This window comes from Danio rerio, chromosome 10 (genome assembly GCF_052040795.2).
Source record: "Danio rerio strain M-AB ecotype USA chromosome 10, GRCz13ab, whole genome shotgun sequence".
Taxonomy (NCBI): Eukaryota; Metazoa; Chordata; class Actinopteri; order Cypriniformes; family Danionidae; genus Danio; species Danio rerio.
Window position 1 is genome coordinate 27,374,881 of NC_141030.1, and position 20,120 is coordinate 27,395,000.

Sequence of the window (20,120 nt, forward strand, 5' to 3'; positions counted from 1 at the left end):
AAATAAATTAACAAACACAATTTGAGGGTGAATATTGTCAGTTTCCTACAAATAAATGTAATATATTTTTGTTCAACCAATTTGGCATTTATTTATTTATTTATTTATTTATTTATTTATTTATTTATTTATTTATTTATTTATTTAGTTAGTTAGTTAGTTAGTTAGTTAGTTATTTCTGCAGTATTTCTTGATTTATTGATTGACACACACAATTGAAGCTAATATTTTTTTTTTCAAATGACAAACTTTAAATTTAATAAACTATTTAAATTAAATTAAATAAGAATATATATATATATATATATATATATATATATATATATATATATATATATATATATATATATATATATATATATAAATAAAATAAAATACAATTAGATTTAAGGGGGAATATTGGCAGTTACCTAAAAATACATGTAAAATTGTGTTCAACTGATTCATTTATTCATTCATCCATTCATTCATCCATTCATTCATTCATTCATTCATTCATTCATTCATTTATCTATTTATTTATTTATTTATTTATCTATCTATTTATTCAGTTTGATAGGACTGCAGTATTGATTAATGGATAGACCGTTTGATTAACACAAAATTGAGGTTAATAAATTATTTTTTATTAATTGACAAATTAATTTAATAAAATATTTACATTGATACAATAAAATAAAATTAAACAAAACAAAAAAAAACAATAAAATAAGATTTAAGTTTGCATATTGTCAATTACCTAAAAATAAATGTAATTTATTCATTTATTTATTTATTTACTTAGTTATTTATATTAGATAGTACTTGCAGTATTGACTTGCAGGATACAGTATTGATTGATTGATTGATTGATTGATTGATTGATTGATTGATTGATTGATTGATTGATTAAGTGAGTGAGTGACACAAATTTAAAGTTAATAAATGTTTTTTAGTGGTCAAAAAGAAAGCAATAAAATAAAATAAAAATAAATAAAATAAAATAAAAAAATAAAATGGATAAATAAACGATTTGAGCGGGACTATTGTTTCCTAAAAAATAATATGTATATATTATAAAATAAATGTAATATATTTATGTTCAACCAATTTGGTCATTCTTTTTTCCAGGTTAATATAATATATAATAATATCTCATTCAAATCTAAAATCACTATGATGTTTCATTTGACCAAACCACAGACCAAATAATACAGTCTGCTTTTGACACTGTATCCCTAGATATTTTGATAACATTTCGAACATTTAAAGCACTTTTGTCTGTTTATCCATGTATCAGTTCAGACGCTAGTTCTGTTCACTTCAGACTGGCATTTTAGCATCAGTTCTCTGACCTTGAGATACTTGAAAACAGATGCTGTGGCCAAAAAAACTGGCTCTTGAGATCAGAGAATGGAGAGCTAATCTTTTATATTTCTTGACACTCACGCTTCAGTAATCTGATAGAGCTCAGTTCAGCGATGGTGTGTGACGTGTGTGGCCTGGTGTTTTGTTGTGTGAGGTGTTGATTCATTGTTGAACGGGTGTAGTTTGTGACGGATGGTGATTGGTCAGCGGGATGACAGGGTTGATTACCCCATTGTGGAGAAGAACAGCTTGGGGACACGAGAGGGTGCTCGCTGCAGAGCCATTTGAGGAGAGCTGAGCTCCAGCGAGGGGGAGCATGAGCTGTCGCTCCTCCTCCTGTAAGCTGTTTTAATGCGTACACCAACCCCACCCCTAACCCTACCCCCAGTGACATCACTCGTAGAAGAAGTGCAAAAAAGGTGGAGCTCAAGCTTAAGCTCCCCCTCGCTGGAGCTCAGCTCTCCTCAAATGGCTCTGCAGCGAGCACCACTTGGAAAATCCACCGAACATAGAAAGTGAAACGATGAAAACATCATAGAACTATACATACAATTACCGTAGTTCTGTGAATACATTCATGCTCATCTTAAAACAACACCTTTAAAAATATATATGCATTATGTAAAAGTAAAAAAATATATATATAGTCTGGCATAATCTTGCATATCGCATCGTACACTGTCTATTTATATATATTGCAGTTTTCTTTTTGTTTTTTTAGAATTTCAAAAAAAATATTTTTGTTGAAATAAACAAAATGAAAAAGTCAAACCATTAAATGGTGAAGATAAAAATGTAAAAATGTAAATGAATAAATGATGAATAAATATAATTAAAGATAAAAAATGGCATAATCCAAATTATTATTATTATTATTATTATTATTATTATTATTATTAAAACAATACCTTAGAAACCTTTATCAAAATCACTGTTCTGTTGATGTTGTATCCAATAATTTATATATTTTTTTATTTAAAACACTAAAATTGTCTTCAAAATGTGTTATGCCCCTAGATTAAAAAAAAAAAAAAAAAAAAATATATATATATATATATATATATATATATATATATATATATATATATATATATATATATATATATATATATATATATATAGATCAGGGGTGCTCAAACCTTTTCTTAGAAAGGGCCAAAAGCCAAACTTGATTGAGGGCTGTGAGCTGAAGCTAAATATACAAACCATATTACATCAAATTTGCCTTAAATGTATATCCTAATATATAAAAAACCTAGAAAACATTGCTTTAATCATATTAACTTATACACATCATTTTTTAAATTTTATAATGAACTTATTACAGTAAATATATAAACAAACGCATATATAACACAATATATTAATATGGAGTAATAGAGTAATATAGAATATAAAATATTGAGAGAAAGGCAAAAAAAAAAAAAAAAAATTCCTTCCCATTGATCAATCTCTCTAATTTAAATAAGACGGTGGGCCAAATCAAAGGTCACCACGGGCCAACTTTGGCCTGCGAGCCCTACTATGGGCATCCTTGATACAGATGTAATATCCGTGACATCACCCATAGGTTCCTTAAAAGAGCAAATAAGTGGCCATAATTTTAAACACATCAAAACACTAAGCAAGTGATTAATACATTTCCAAGCACAACTGCATTCAAAAACAACAACAACAAAAAAAAATCTATTTATTTATTCCTCCTGGAAGTGAGTGTTTTTGAAGTGCTGAGTTGGTTTCATTATTTACGCTGCATATACACTATACTACAACCAACTTTACCCAAGAGGGGTCAGTGGATATTTTAATCAAACACATTCATCATTAGAAAAAAAACATGACTCTGTGGACTCTTGCACTTCTCAGGTTCAGCTCAGGCCAACATACCCTTACATTTCCTACTCAGAACGCAAGGTTGACTGGGGTTGAAATTTTCAACATGAAAACGTTCGTCTTTTCAAGCCCCGGGTGGCTTCAGGCTGAGAAAGGCAGTGTGAAAATGCCCGAAATGATGACAAGCAGAGCGAGAGGGGCCGAGGAAAGCAGGGAATTGGCTGGCCTCTTCTCACTTCCACCGCTGGACTTGATGGATCTGGTGCCGCGGATGATATAACTAATACTAATCTGGCTTTGTCCAGATGCCGTCTGCCTGGCCCTTTGAAATTGGATTTGTCAAAGGGTTTATTTTTCTTTTGCCTTTTTGTTCTCTCATGCTTTCACTTTGTCATTGGCCCTCTTTTATTTCATTTTATGGTTAACTTTTTTATATATTGCTTTGAAGGAGAAATGAACACTCTATGGGCAAATCGATATATTGCATTTAAAATGTTAAGGGCACTGTGTAGCATCTTCAAACCAAGGTTATATAGTATATAAATATATACAGTATACACAAACTTCCAGTACAATTTTGGAATTTGTGATTATTTCCTTTTTTGAATGCCAATTTTGCTTTCCAGTGAACTATTTGATCAATAATACAGACATAATTTATGTGGAATATTTATTAAAATATAATTTATCCCTCTCATTTAAAACAAAATTTTCAGAAATATAGCTTTTAGCGTTAGTTCTACCAGGAAGACCTAATCATGTTTATTTCTATTGCGCTTTTACAATGTAGATTGTGTCAAAGCAGCTGAACATAGAAGTTCTAGTAAATTGAAACTGTGTCAGTCCAGTTTTTTGAGTTCAAATTCAGTTTAATTCAGTTCAGTGTGGTTTAATTTTCACTGCTAAGAGTCCAAACACTGAAGAGCAAATCTAACAATGCGCAGCTCCTGAAGTCCCAAACCAAGCAAGCCAGTGGCAACACTGGTAAGGAACGAACTTCCCCAATTGACGAGAGTGAAAAAAAAAAAAAAAAAAACCTTGAGAGAAAACAGGCTCAGTTGGGCACGTCCATATCTTCTTTGGCCAAACTTCCTGAGCAGAGCTGCAGTCTAGGCACCGGAGGCTGGAGAACACTGGACATCCATCGTGGAGAACTGCAGGTTTGAGTAGGTTATTGGCGAATGTTCAGGCTGGCCCATGGGATCAATGCGAAGACTCACATGTCACAGTCCCATGCTCTCTGCTTTTCCATGACCACCGTGTGTCAAAGCCGGAAATGACCTGGTCCAGGATTATGGATACCTTGGCATAATTTTTTCACAAGTTTTAGATTACATCAATAGTCCTGCAACCTAATGTCACGTTACTCCTCACAATCAGTACCAACCAATAGTCATGAGACACAAGAAATATAGAAGCTGTCCATTCATTAGGTTGCAGATACTGACGCAGCATCCTCCCTACCACCACCACCAAGTTGGCCCTGTCCAGAGTGTAGGTTCTGCCCCTGCCTTCCTCCTCGGCGGTCATAGCTGGCTCAACAAGCTTCCAATTCAAACTACGAATGGGGCCTCCGACAAAGAAAACATATGATTGGTAAATGATACTTTTGTCAAGTGATACTCTTCAAATAAATGTGATTCAATATCATATTTATCTTCCTGGTCTTTCTGGTAAAACCATTACGCATCTTCATTCATTCTAATACGTTAATTTAGACTTCAAGCAACACTTATTACTTATTATGATCATTCCCTAAAATGTGTAATACAGTTTTGGAAGCGTGATGTGATTTTTTCCCCTCTCATAAGTAAATTTGAAAAGAATAAGGGCTCTATTTTAATGATCTAGGCGCAAATTCTAAAATGGAAAATTCTGTTTGTGACACGACACATGAACTAACAGGGTTGTGCTTATTCTCTTAATGGGTTATGGGTGAGTTTTGAGCATACCGTTCATTAAACCAATCAGAGACTTACTCCCATTTCCTTTAAAAGTCAGTTGTGTCACGCCATTGGCGCATTCACAATTTACATGGCAGACTTAGTAAGAGGAAAAACCGAATGCTTTACTAGCAAGAAAACAGTTAAACAGACCATCTGCAGTGCGGTGATAAAGAATGAGCTTCCTCTATTCAGACTCTTTACTTTCGCTTTATTTTACTTTTACTCTTTACTTTACTCCTTTACTTTTATGGATAAGGAAGCACTTTTGTACACACTTCGCTGAAGACACTCATTATCTACAAATTTAACTTTGTTTGTAAAGTGCAAAGTTTTGTTTCAAAACTGTTTCTAAATTCAGTTCTAACATCCAGCAAATAAATAAATGAACAATAATAACAAAGAGTTATTTCCAAACACACCTCCTGTTATTGTGCCCCATATGATGATGCATATGTCCCCTGTGTGCCATGTCTATGATAGGGCCTTTTTTTAAATATCAACAAAAGCATAAACATACAAAAAGTTCCCTCAAGTTTTATAATCTACTACAATACCATATATTGGTGACACTTGTTTAGTTCACAATTCACTGTATAACCATTAACTAACACTACTAGCTTAATAAAATACTATAAAGTTGTTTATTAGTACATAGTTAGTAAGGTAGAAGTTGGGTTTAAGTTTTGAGTAGAATTAAGGATGCATAATAATATCACACTTTAACAACTACCAAAGAACAGTTAATATTGTTCTAATAGGCAGGTAATAAGCTAGTAGTTAATAGCATGAATTGTGAAATAAAGTTAGGCGTTTCCTATGTATTTATCATACATTAAATCATTACAAATATATTGCAAAATATTTAATTACAATATTTCGCACAGCACCAAGTAGTTCTCAGCAGCTCACCCTTTGAACATTATCCACAAATAATAACAGATATTTGTACAGCACAAGGAATTGCGGAAGGAACCATATTCAAAAGCAGTGTGCCAATGTGTGCCAATCTCCTCCTCTCTTGCCTCTTTGCTTTCAGATCCGCTTGAGCGTTAGCTGGGATGAAGGAGCAGACACAGAGGGGAAAGAAACTGAGACGGAGGAAGTTATTTTTAACAGGGGCTCTCGCTCTTGCTCGCCCAGTCAGGGGTCTGTCAGGACACAAGCCTGGGCTGACAACGCATTAAAAGAATGATCCCATTTTCCTCCAGCCCTGCTCTATTCTTATTCCTCTAATTCTGACTCTCTCTTTCCTCCCTTTCCTCACAATCACACAGTTCACAAAGCATGAATTGCATCGGTTATTCCTGTGCTGTTTTCAGCCAGACATGAACGTAATTTGAATGAATTTGCGAGTCTTTTAAAGGGGACAAGTCCTGAGAAATTAGACTTTTTTTGTATGTAAGTGCTATAATTGCATCCCCAGTGCACCTAGCAACCCTTGCAATGTGAAAAAGGACAAGCCAGTAACTTTGTTTTGGAAACCCCTCATTTGAAACTACCAGAATTCTACTAGAATGGCCATAGTGGTCATTCAGACTATTCACAAAAATACATTTTTTGTCATTGTCGTTGTACCATTGCTCGCCTAAAAATGTAGTGCAAGTAGAGTAAAAGTATGTTGCAAATATTACTTAAAGTATGAGAAAAAAGTAGCCCGTTCAAAAGTACTTAAGAGTGGTTAGTAGTGAGCATTACGCTGTAAAAAGCTGATCTATTTACATGTGAATTGTGGATGTGTGTAAACATAACAATCTGTAGTGCATTTAGTTATTTCCCAGCAGGCACACATCTTAAGACAGTAATATTAGGTTAGATTTAGGTTGTGATGTCAGGTGACCAATATTTCAAAGTTTAGCCAGTGCCAAAGGATTTAAGCTGCATAGGAAAATAACCAAAATCCAACGTCGAGCCAACATCTTAAACCAACGTCATATGGTGTGGTAATTAAAATCCAACATCTGATAGATGTCATATCGGTAACATCCACACAACGTCAAGCTGTAACATCATTAGACTTTGTTACTTGCTTGATTGGACATTGTAGACATTGTTCAGCCTGACGCTGGGTTCTGATATCAACCGATTTTCATTTCCAATCAAATTTAACGTCCCCATGACATTGGGGCACAATGCCAAATGTCAATCTGATTTCATGTTGACGTCTTGTGCCCGCTGGGTGTTTAGGGCCATTTCGGTCATCATACAATAAGCATCCGTCATTTTCTCATCAGTGACATGCAGTGACATGATCTAAACAGTCTCGGGTCATTGCATGTAAAGTTATTGGACATCATCTTGATTGGACAGGAATCACGAGACTACTCAGCCAATCCCCATAGACAAGAAATAAGGCGTTTGAAGGAAAATAATGGAGTAAAAGTCTGATACTGCACTTAAAATGTCCTCAAGGCAAAGTAAAAGTACACATTTTTAAAACTACTTAGTAAATTACAATTTCTAAGAAAAACTACTCAATTACAGTCATTTTAGTATTTTGTAATTTATTACTTTACACCACTGATTGTGACACAGTTCCTAGTAAAAAGGAATATTAAATGAGAAAACAGTGGGTGTGGCTTGTTTTTGCTACTGTGGGATTTCTACAGAGGCATTTCATTCTGGAGCAGTGTGGTTAACCCTGTCAACTTCTAAGATATCTGACAATATAAATGAAAAAAATACAAAAAAATACAGGAAGTGCATTTTGAGATTTCAGATTTAATTTTTTTTTTTTTCGCTAATGATATGCACTAATGAATTGGTGACCACAAAACTATCAATGTGAGCTAACAAACTCATATGGTTAGTTTTGATTTAAATTGATTTAAATTTTGATTTAAATTTTAAATTCCAAGCCTCTATTGAGATATTAGAATCAATCTTTCAATGCCTGTCATCATATTTTATATAAGTCATTACTCAAAAATGATGATCTTTTTGTTTCGTAATATAGGCTATAATTGTGTACGACTACTACTAGTTACTAGAAAATTGCAATTGAGTTCCTAGACCACACTGAAGGTAGGTATCTCACTTTATCAGTAGGTTTTCACAGCAGTTTAAATTTATTTTTTAAAAAGATTTGTCTTATGTAAAGGTATGTTTAATCTTAGCATAAAGTTGCTAGGCAACCGAGGCCTGCATATTCAAAGGCACAGTAGAAAGTAGTAGACACTGAAATGCATGTGATCAATTCAGCCATGATGGCAATTCAAGGTACACATTTTCAGAACTCTTTTGAGCTTAGTCATTTTAATAAAATAGCAATGTTAGAATGAAATATGAAATCCACCAGCTCTTCAGAAACATACTGCTTCAGTCTAGAAAAATGTAAGCTCTTTCTCTTCATCACTGTTTGACTCCAGTTTGATAATGCAAGGTTTTAAACCACTATTGGTCATTTATGATATTTTGTCTGCTTGATATCCTCTTGTTTTGTTGCTTCTAGAGTAAAAGGCCCTGTCCTCTTCTGGAAAGCAGCCCCTAGTTTGCATTTATTAATCAGAATTTTTGCTCATGCACAAATGGAACAAACTTGACAAGCTGATATATTACCTGTGGAGTAATAACCTAACAGACAAATATATTATTCTCATGAAAAGACACATATATCCCCTTAAAAAAAAAAAAAAATAAAAAAAAAAAAAAATATATATATATATATATATATATATATATATATATATATATATATATATATATATATATATATATATATATATATATATAAATAAATTAATTGTGTGAGATAACAATGACTTTGCTCAAATAAGCCATAACACATTTAACTCTTAGTTATGTAAAAGTGCAGAATTTGCTAATTAATTATTGTGTGCATACAATTGTACATACAATTCTGCTGTTTGCTGGATTTCATACAATTGCTGTGAATGAGATTTACTTACACCTTTTTTCATATTTTATTTACCCACTTTTTTTGCAGGATTCATAAGTCTCAACAATTGCCTTTGGCTATGTGCTTTTAAGAAATTGGAGATAAGCTTCACATATGTACATACAGTATCTGCTTCCTGTGCGATTCACTTTAAGTCTCACTTGCGAAATACGTGAAGATATGCCTACAATAATAGATACATATTTGTAAAATAATGGTGGCAGAGTTGTGTTAACACATCATGAACCCTTTTCAAGCACAGAATGTAAAGAATAAAAAATAAAATGCAGTACGCTATGATAAATGTTTGAAATATATGGGTCAAAGACAACGTGTCCCAAATTGGTGCCTGCATCAAATTAAATTTACAATAGTGACTTCATACAGGTAATACAAACCACATTAAATGCAATGACAATAAAAATATGTATAAAAAAAAGGCTGCATTATCATTCAAAATAACATATATTTACAGAAAGTAAAAATAAATGTTCATTCCAACACAGCCTTAAAAATGTTTAAAAGAATAAGTGACCAAACAAAAATGTGTGTGTGTATGTATGTATATGTATGCCCACAGTCCAAAGACATGCAGTACAGGTGAATTGGGTAGGCTAAATTGTCCGTAGTGTATGAGTGTGTGTGTGAATGTGTGTGTGGATTTTTCCCAGAGATGGGTTGTGGCTGGAAGGGCATCCTCTGCGTAAAAACTTGCTGGATAAGTTGGTGGTTCATTCCACTGTGGCGACCCCAGATTTAATAAAGGGACTAAGCTGACAAGAAAATTAATGAATGAATATATATATATACACACACACACACACACACACACACACACACACACACACACACACACACACACACACACACACACACACACACACACATATATATACACACACACACACACACACACACACACACACACACACATATATATATATATATATATATATATATATATATATATATATATATATATATATACATACACACACACACACACACACACACACACACACACACACGCACACACACACACACAGACAGACACACACACACACGCATATATATATATATATATATATATATATATATATATATATATATATATATATGTGTGTGTGTTTGTCTGTGTGTGTGTGTGTGTGTGTGTGTGTGTGTGTGTGTGTGTGTGTGTGTGTGTGTGTGTACCATTAAAAAGGAGCACCAAACATTCTGATGGAATGACTTGCCAAACTATGTGAACAGCTGAGTCTCTGACACAAAAACAAAAAAAGAAAAAAAAAAACATCTGAAGATACATTGGTTTCATTATAATGTATCATTTAATTGTCGAAACAATAGCACTCTCTTTTTATTTATTTACACCAAAAATTTTACTATAAATACTTTGCATTTTTTAGGAAAACATTGGCCATTTCTGAATGTGCTTTACACAAGTGGCCTTGAAAAACATATCTGATGAAGACCCACCTTTTCCTCTTCATATGCACCAAACACTTTCCTACAAAATATTCAATAACCACATTTTCTTAAATTATTTTAGAATAAAATCTTAGTAAGCAAACATGGTAAAAACTGTGATACTCTCATAGTGAAACCCGTAAGTCCTCCCATAAGACAAGGTATCTGCTTAATGAACAGATGTAAATATACACTTTAAGAAAAATGTAGAAAGGGTTAACTAGATTTACAGCCTCCAGCAAGCAAGAAAGACAGCACCAATTCACTGACTCACTTCAAAACTTCTCTCTGCCCTCTTACTAACACGCAAACCAGACATTCGTGTCCCAAACTCACCCTTTAAAAAGCATCTGATGAACTGTAGTAAATGGCAGAATGGTGTTGAGTGTTTGCCGTCATCCTTGTGCAGTGACAATCCTTGAGTTTTAAAGGAATACAAGGACACAAGTGGACAAGGTTTTCCTCTTAGCAAACCATCGGCAGGCTAGAATGATTTTTTCCCCTTTCTCTCTTCAAAGTTTGCACACTGGCACTCACATAAGGTTTTTGGTCACCTTTTCTATCAGTAATGCTTCAAAAACACCCAAGTAGCTTATAGGTCACAAGCCAGCAAAACACACCAAATCTTGCCCTCATCAAATCGAACTTCGACCTCCATCTGCTGGTTTTCTCAAGAGACTGTGTTTATCACCACCCCGGACCACTAATGAAGGCTAATCAAACCCTTCATCCGTCTGATTAGCATTAACAACTCTCTCTGTCTGCTTGTTAACTCATTAGATCCATCAATTCCCTCACATCCTCACCGGAATGGAAAAAAAAAAAATCCCATTATGCTTTAGCGCAGTCAAAGACATTTCATATTTTAAATATTTATCCAATTTCAATCAAGCCATAATGTGTGTGATGAAGAGTCAAAAGGCCGTAATTAGTTGATTATGCATTATAACCATTCATTTGTCTTTTAACCCAGACTACGTCTAGACTAATCTGTATGCATTTAAAAACTCTTTCTCTAAGTTTTGGAAAACATGTTTGTTCTACAAGACAGGATATATTTATGCTTTCATGTTGTTTATGCTACATTCTGGTCCTATCCACTTAAGATTGCAAAATAACTAATCATGTTCCACAGATTCTGAACAGAATAGATCCTTTACACAAAGCAACCTGGTCCAATTCTTTTAATATTCAGTTTGTTTAACCAGTGTGAATTGTGGATTCAGCTTTCTGTTCTGCTGCTGTAACTCATTTGTTTCAAGGTTTGTGTGCTGTTTGTTCAGAGATGCTCTTCTGAAGATTAAGGTTGTAACTTCATGATAGAGTAATGCTTTTTATTTTCATAAGCTCAAATCAGATGTCAATTGTGACAATTCTGTATAAACCCTAGAGATGATAATACATAACATTCCCATTAGATCACAATTTTCTGAAATACTTAGAGCAGTTTGTTTGGTATAGGGTTGGGTCGATAGACGATGCCATCGTCCATCGCCGATGGCCGATAGACATCACGATGCTGAGCCGGCATCGCAATCCTCCGCCCCGCCCCCATCACAGAAACAACCAGCTGGCGAAAAAAAAAGATAGGCCCTGTTTACACTAATACGTCTTAGATTAAACATGGCATTTTACAACGAAAACGATCCATGTCCACACTGGCGTTTCATCTAGCATTTCTGAAAAACCCTTCTTCCACACTATACCGATGAAAACACACATCACGTGACCACACACACACACACACATTCTGTAATGCACTGCTATGTAGGCTATGCAAGCATCTGCCTCTGAGCTCCAGCAGTCACCCCACAGAGCAGTGCATGTCGGACAGTTTATCGACTCTTCGATCTTTTGGATCTATCAGGTAACGTGTCACAGCATGAGTACACTGTTTCAATCTTTTACTTTTATGCATGTACCAAGTTTGTTGATGCCATTTAACGACACAGATCACTCTGCCTATTCATGCCAGAGTCCTGTGGGAAAAAGTGATTGACAGGTGATAATGTGTGTAACTTGTCTTTATTTATTTATGATTTGGTTATCTGTAAACAAAGACCATGCGGATCAGGTAGTTGAAATAGGCTACAAATTCATTATGCATTAATTAATTATTCATTATTCATTAAATAATTAAATCACAAGCGCATACGACGACAATGCCATCGTCCATCGCTATCTTTCACATTGGTCGACATCGTCCAACCCTAGTTTGGTAGCATCCACAGTTCAATGTTAAATGTTACATTTAATGTTGAATGCTGCCATTTGAACCTTGTTGCATACCAACAAATGGACAGAGAACCATTCTAAAGGAATTAAATGCAAAATACATTTTTAGGCACAGGCCTAAAAACAGCAGTGTGAACAGAAAGTAAACCAGGACTAAATCTTTTTTTTTTTTTTCTTCTTTCTTAGTATGGACCAAACGAACTAAGAGAACTACACTAGCAATGCACCAGAATAAAAACTATTGCCTGAAACCAAAACCAAAAATTTTGGAATGCACTTGCTCAAAACCAAAAATGTGTTAAAATGTAAAAACAAGCCAATAAAAATAACCATATTTTATTCATACATTTACACAGACATTTACATTTTATTTTATTTTATACATTCATCTGATCGGTGTTGCCATGACAACGCAGTAGCACTGTTGCAAGTATAAAACATAGAAATGTCCTGTTGAAACAATTTCTTTTAGTAGATTTTGCTTTTCCAGTGAATATTTGTGGCTCATGCATAGATAAGTACACATATACATAAGCAGAATATAAACAGAGTGAGATATTGAACTGATATAAGCTTTGACTGTGATGTGTGCGCAAGCTAGTCAACGGTTTAATCCGTTTCTCTTGTGCTTTGGTAGGTGCAGTAACACAAGTCCCTTGCAGGCATAAGCAATTAAAATGAACTGAAATTCATAGTGCAGCGACCTCTGCGTTCACAACATGCAATGATTATGGCTAAAAGGAAAAACAAACCAGTGTGCTGAACACATATTTTCCACCATTTTTCATCATTCATTCATTATTTTTCCTTCAGCTCAGTCTCTATTTCAGAGATTCACACAGTGGAATAAACCGCCAACTATTCCTGCATATATTTTGCACAGCAAATGCCCTTCCAGCTCATTCACACAAACACACACACTCATACACTACGGACAATTTATTTTATTCAGTTTATCTATCCTGCTTGTCTTTAGACTGTGGGGGAAACCGGAGCACACTGTAGAGCATGCAGACTTCATACAGAAATCCCAATTGGGCCTCAAACCAGCAAGCTTCTAGCTGTGAGGTGACAGTGCTAACTACTGAGCCACCATGATACCAGGCCAAAAATCAAAAAAAAAAAAAAAATCAGCAAATGAAAATTCAGTGTGAATGCAACCCTAGTGTGAATAAAAACATACCAAAAAACACATCTAAAATGCCTTTTTTCAAATGTATCTGGATTCATGTAGACATAGTACCAGCTCTATCTTCACCAAAAGTTCTGGATCGTGAAAGTCATTGAGTGTGTGTCCCTGTTGGCAGTGACCCGGGTATGGCTGGAGGATTGTGGGATGCTGCTCAAGTTAATGTTCACTTACAGATGGATTCCCACTTCTCTCTATTGAGCCATGAAGGTGCTACGTGTAGCCTGTCACTCCAGCCAAAACGCACCCAGAGCAGAAAATTAACACGAGGCATAGCTTTCCCCCCGAGGTTCAGGAAATGTGGGCAAACTTCTTGAAAGAAACTCTTGGTGGAAAGAGCACACAGAGTTCATTTAACAAAATATATTTTGATGGGAAACTTTTTATTTTTTTCAAAAATAGGAAACTATGAAACAATATCCATCGTCCTGGTATTTGATGGATCATTTGTAAATTAGTTCCAGCATCTTTAACGGGTCTCAACCAATGAACTAACAGCCAGTGTAGGATATCAATACGCAATGTTTGAATCTTATTTCTGCTGTTAGCCTTTATTCTCTGACTTTCCGCACTGCCTCCTGATTTCCTTCTGGCTGATGGTTATTCCTCCTGACTAGATTCGGTTTTATCGATCTGCTAAAGGGCACTGGCAGCCTCTCCCACAATGCAACGCAGCCAACTGAAATGGCCATCTCTCACACAGCGAAGATATTTAAGAGGCTTAAAGCACAGATGAATGTTGTCTTTGTAGTACAGAATTCTACACCTACATGATCAATACAAACACCTGAATGAAATCATTAAAAACAGACAACAAAAGAAAAAAAAAAACTGTCATTTATGATTTTCATTGACATGTTTTATTCTCATCAAAGCTGTATTTCTTTCAATATTTCTTGAATATACATTAAGTGAATATGTATTGTGCTTTCTGTTTTATCTATCAAACTCTGCTCATCTGTATTTATCTTTGTATTTCTTTGTGTCTCATATATATATATATATATATATATATATATATATACATCTCATATATATAATGTAGACATGATCAAGACCATCTGCTGCGGTTAAAACCGAGCATCAGAATGGGGAAGAAAGGTGATTTAAGTGACTTTGAACATGGCATTGTTGTTGGTGGCAGAGAAGCTGGTCTGATCATTTCAGAAACTGTTGTTCTACTGGGATTTTCACACACAAACATGTCTAGGGTATACAGAGAAAGGTCAGAAAAAGAGAAAATATCCAGTGAGCGGCAGTTCTTTGGGCGCAAATGCCTTATTGATGCCAGAGGTCATAGGAAAATGGTTAGACAACAGTAACTCAATTAACCACTCGTTACAAATGAGGTATTCAGAAGGGCATCTCTGAACCCACAACATGTCTGACCTTGAGGTGGATGGGCTACAGCAGCAGACACCGGGTGCCACTCCTGCTAAGAACAGGAAACGGAGGATACAAATTAGTACTGAGGATATAGGCTCATTAAAATTGGACAACAGAAGATTGGAAAAACTCTGCCTGGTCTGATTAGTCTTGATTTCTGCTGCGACATCTGGGTTGTAGGGTCACAATTTGGCATCGAAAGCATAGATCTACCCTACCTTGTATCAACGGTTCAGGGTGGTTGTGGTGTATTGGTGTGGGGGATATTTTCTTGGCACACATTGAGTCCATTGGTATTAATTGAGCATTGTGTCAACACCTAAGCCTACCTGAGTATTGTTGCTGACCATATCACCCCCTTTATGTCCACAGTGTACCCATCTTTTGATGGCTACTTCCAGCAGGATAATGCACCATGTCATAAAGCGCGAATCATCTCAGAATTGATTGTTGAACATGGCAAATAAGGTCACTACTCAAATGGCCTCCCAGATCTCCATCCAATAGAGCACCTTTGGATGTGCAACCTTCGGATGTTCTCATGTCAATACGGATATATATATATATATATATATATATATATATATATATATATATATATATATATATATATATATACATTTTGCACAAGCAAAAAATAATAATAATAATTTCACAATATATTTATTATATACATTTTTTATGTTAATAGGAATAAAATAGGATTTATTGGCATTTACCCCACTGAACGCTAGTGAATTATCATTAACCTCTGCAGTACTCTTGTCAGAAAGTCAGAGTCATCTTATTGAGTTTGACCATTTATTGCAGAAGGTTTGGCCATACACACGTTTCAGTGTAATTGAGTTTTTGAAATGAGTAGCAAACACATAATTACATAGTTTAACTGTATTCAATGATTCAGCATATCACAAACTCCATAATATATATAAATATATCTATCTATCTATCTATCTATCTATCTATCTATCTATCTATCTATCTATCTATCTATCTATCTATCTATCTATCTATATATATATATATATATATAAATATATATATATATATATATATATATATATATATATATATATATATATATATATATATATATATATATATATATATATATATATATATATATATATAAACATCTCTGTAAAGATGACAGTCCACATAAATATTACTAACTAATGAAAAAAGTAAGTTAAAAAAAAGTTTCATTATAGTTAATGAATAAGTATCATTAACACAGACGTCATTTCATATTGATATATTAATAACATATTATTTACATATTAATATCTTTAAAACTGTATACATGAGTGATGCACACTAGCATTGCTAAACTGCTCATTAAGCAGGATCAAATAAGCAGGATAATAACCTCACAACAATATCAGGTACTACACTTACGGTACACTATAATAATCTATATATAATAATCTATAATAATCAGCCAGATACATTGAAGATCTTACTTTGTCAAATATTTTATCTTGTACATAAAGCTACAACTGAGCAAGCACACATGGTGTGACTGACGTGCTGAGGTAACTTAGTGAATAAGCATGTACGCTAAAACCGCCTATGCTGTATGCACTGCACTACATCATTTCTGTATGTCCTTACGTGAACATCAAGTAAATTGCAGGTCTTAAATTTAAAGGGGAAGAACTCACAACAAATTAGTTAATGCTTTCAAACTAAGTAGTAGCAAGGGTTATAGAAAAAAATGCTGAGGAAAAATTAAGGCTGCCATATTAATAACTTTATATACAATACCTTGAAAAAGAACAGCCCAACTGAACTTTTGTTATTCAAAATAAAGGAAAGTGACAATAAAAAGCTAGGAAAACTTAAAAGAACAAGTCTGCTCTAAACAGCGCCAGCTAAAAATATCCTGTTTAAATGTGAAAGTTGTGGTCAATTTCACCCATCTGGTGTGGAACTGCAGCTAGAACTAATAAAGTATGGCACTAGAGCACACGCTGCCACATTTGAGACTCCGAATCCCTTCTCCCCCCTCTCTCCAAAACAAACGCTCCCCTCCCGCACCCACTACACCATACCCCTCAACCACACTCCCTTTGATCTTCATTATATTTCCATCTGTTTCACATCTGGCTCTCTTAAAAAACGCAGCGAAGGACATATTAATGTAATATAGAAGCCCAGTGCCCGTGCCAGCTCTAGCCACTGAATGTTTTCACTCCCACTCCCCGAGACTGTGGCTTTATTTTGCTCCGAGTTTTGGGAAAGCTATAAATACACAAACACATGCACTTGGTTGGTTATCTGCATTCGATGTGGCATTTGGAGCTTGGGATGTGAATCTCATTTGAACCACTAGTTAACAGCCCTGAGTCGCTGGAGACTGTGGCTCCTTTATGAAACTGTATGCAGCGTGTGTTCTACCATAATCGTGGTTATTTGTCTCCGAGATGGGAGAGAATATAGGACACACACGCTGACCTCTCGCCGAGGGTCTATCCGCCGCCACCCTGAGGGTGAACAAAATGACATCATACAGCATGTTGGCTATAAGCATTTTTGTGCACCACATTTTACAAACCAGAGACTGTTCAGATATGCCTTCTGTCATTAAATGTTATTCAAATGCCTTTATTGTAAACATGTTCATTTAAACTTTATACTTTATAGTCAGGGCCAGACGGAATCTGCAGAAGTTTTTTGCTATTTCTTCGGAGAATTTTGGTAAAAATCTGTGAATATCTGCGGAATTATTTTGGGAGTATCGTAACTAAAACCTTAATATGTGAAATAAAAAGTAATACCTTTTTTAACTTTTATTTATTTTATTTAATTTTTAAATTGCAAATCCAATTGGATGCACTTTATTTGGTAAACAAAGCAAGTCTCTCATATAATATATCTAGTAAAAGACAAAAAATATTACTGCACAAACTGCATTGTGCATAAATCAGATGAACATTTTCATATTAGTCAATAATATTACTGTAATTAATTAAAAAACTCAATAAATATAGATTTACACACATTTACTCAAGTAAATAAACAATTAATGATGGGATAAAAATCTGCAGAAATCTGCAGAATTCTGCGGAAAATAAAAAAAAAAAATCTGCAGAATTCATAACCTACTTACAATTTAAATCTTTACCTTAAACTATACCTTATATAACTAAACTAAAAAAGAAATATGTGATGCAGGACCACAAACAAGTCTTATTTCTTGGCAATAGCTACAGCAAAATTGTTATAATTTTTTTTTATGTCAAAATTATTACAATTTTACAAATAGATCATGTATCATAATCCTAGTCCTACTGTAAATATATCAAACTCAACCTTTTTATGAGTAGTGTCAAAGACTATAGAATACACAAGACATGTCACTCGCATAGATTTGAATAGGGAAAAGTGTAATGGTCAATTTTATGAAAGTTTTGTGGCCAACAAACAAACTAGAATCCCAGTGAATATTTGCTTCAAAGACATAAAACAAATATTTCCAGAAAAAAAAAAAAAAACTTCTGTACTGTTAAATGAATCAAGTGCACTTGAAAACTCAAATGCCCAAAACTTGTAAACAAAGAGTCGCTGCATTTCTGTAGGAGATTCACCATCAAGACCGAGTTATAGATTATTTTAGAAGAGCAACATGATCAGACGATCATCATTCAGAGGATAATTATGTGTAGAACGGCCATAAATGAGGTTGGTGTTGTGATCTCGTTCCTTTTGAGTGCTTATGCACATTAGCTCGGGCAACCTGAAAATATGCCAATTTTGTTTGATTCAGGCGTTTAGAAACAAAACTTTTGAGACAGTTATTGTTTAAACCTTATTGGTGATTCCAAAAATTTAATGTAACCGTAAGCTTGGCAAACTGCTTTGGAGAATTTGATGTTTCCCCATTCAGACAAAAATCACCAATCACCAAGCGAGGTGTTTCAAAGATGGTCGCCCAGTGAAATTTCTTGCCTTAAAAGAACTTTGGTAATGTGCATTTAGACTTTAAAGGTGATTTTCTTAATATTTATTTTTAAGAATCATAGATTCCAGATAATTATATAGTTATATCTAATCCAAATATTGTCCTATCATAACAAATTACACATCAATGGAAAGCTTATTAATTAATCTTTCAGATAATGCATGCATCTCAATTTAAAATATTGGTCTCTTACAGAATCTCTGGTGCTTCTACCAACCACACAAAAGCGAAATATCCCTGGTTCATGTTTTTTAAAAACACATTCTGGGCATATCTATGATTTATGTGACTAATAAAAGTGGCTTACTATTTCCAGCAATATGGCCTCAGAAATGATTATGAATGATAAACATGGTTCCTAAAAAAACTATTTTTATTTCATATATATATATATATATATATATATATATATATATATATATATATATATATATATATATATATATATATATATATATATATATATAAATGTACTAAACCAATCATAACTAAACACTTAAAGTCAATATGTAGAACATTGATGTGAATAGTTTACATCATTGTTCAATAAGAACTAAAAGCTAATTTTGTGATTCAAGCCATACACTGCTTTTTCAAGTTTGGTTACTTCGGTAATAGCAATGTTTATTGCATGTTTTGCAATTCCATTCCCGAATATGGAGGGAAAGCCTAATTCAGTAGATTCCCGGAGAAGCGCATTTCCATCTTTCCTCGTTGATGAGGTGAGCTGTGTCTCTCTGCTGTGTGTGTGTCTGGACTGAGGGAGATGAGCTGGAACACCATAATAGACTAAGCGCTCATGGATCAGGCATGAATATAGTGGCATGGTTTACAATTGTGTGGTGACTGAGTGCTTGT

At 34.2% G+C, this 20,120-nt stretch overlaps 1 protein-coding gene and 1 long non-coding RNA gene across 18 annotated transcripts in view; one reads left to right on the forward strand and one right to left on the reverse strand.

Annotated features, from left to right (window-relative positions):
* Positions 1–20,120, reverse strand: part of cadm2a (cell adhesion molecule 2a) — a 755,249-nt gene that overhangs the window by 592,836 nt on the left and 142,293 nt on the right.
* LOC147842076 (uncharacterized) lies at positions 3,553–8,581 on the forward strand. Its single transcript, XR_015501161.1, has 2 exons — positions 3,553–7,061; positions 7,434–8,581. It is a non-coding gene; the product is annotated as an uncharacterized LOC147842076 (long non-coding RNA).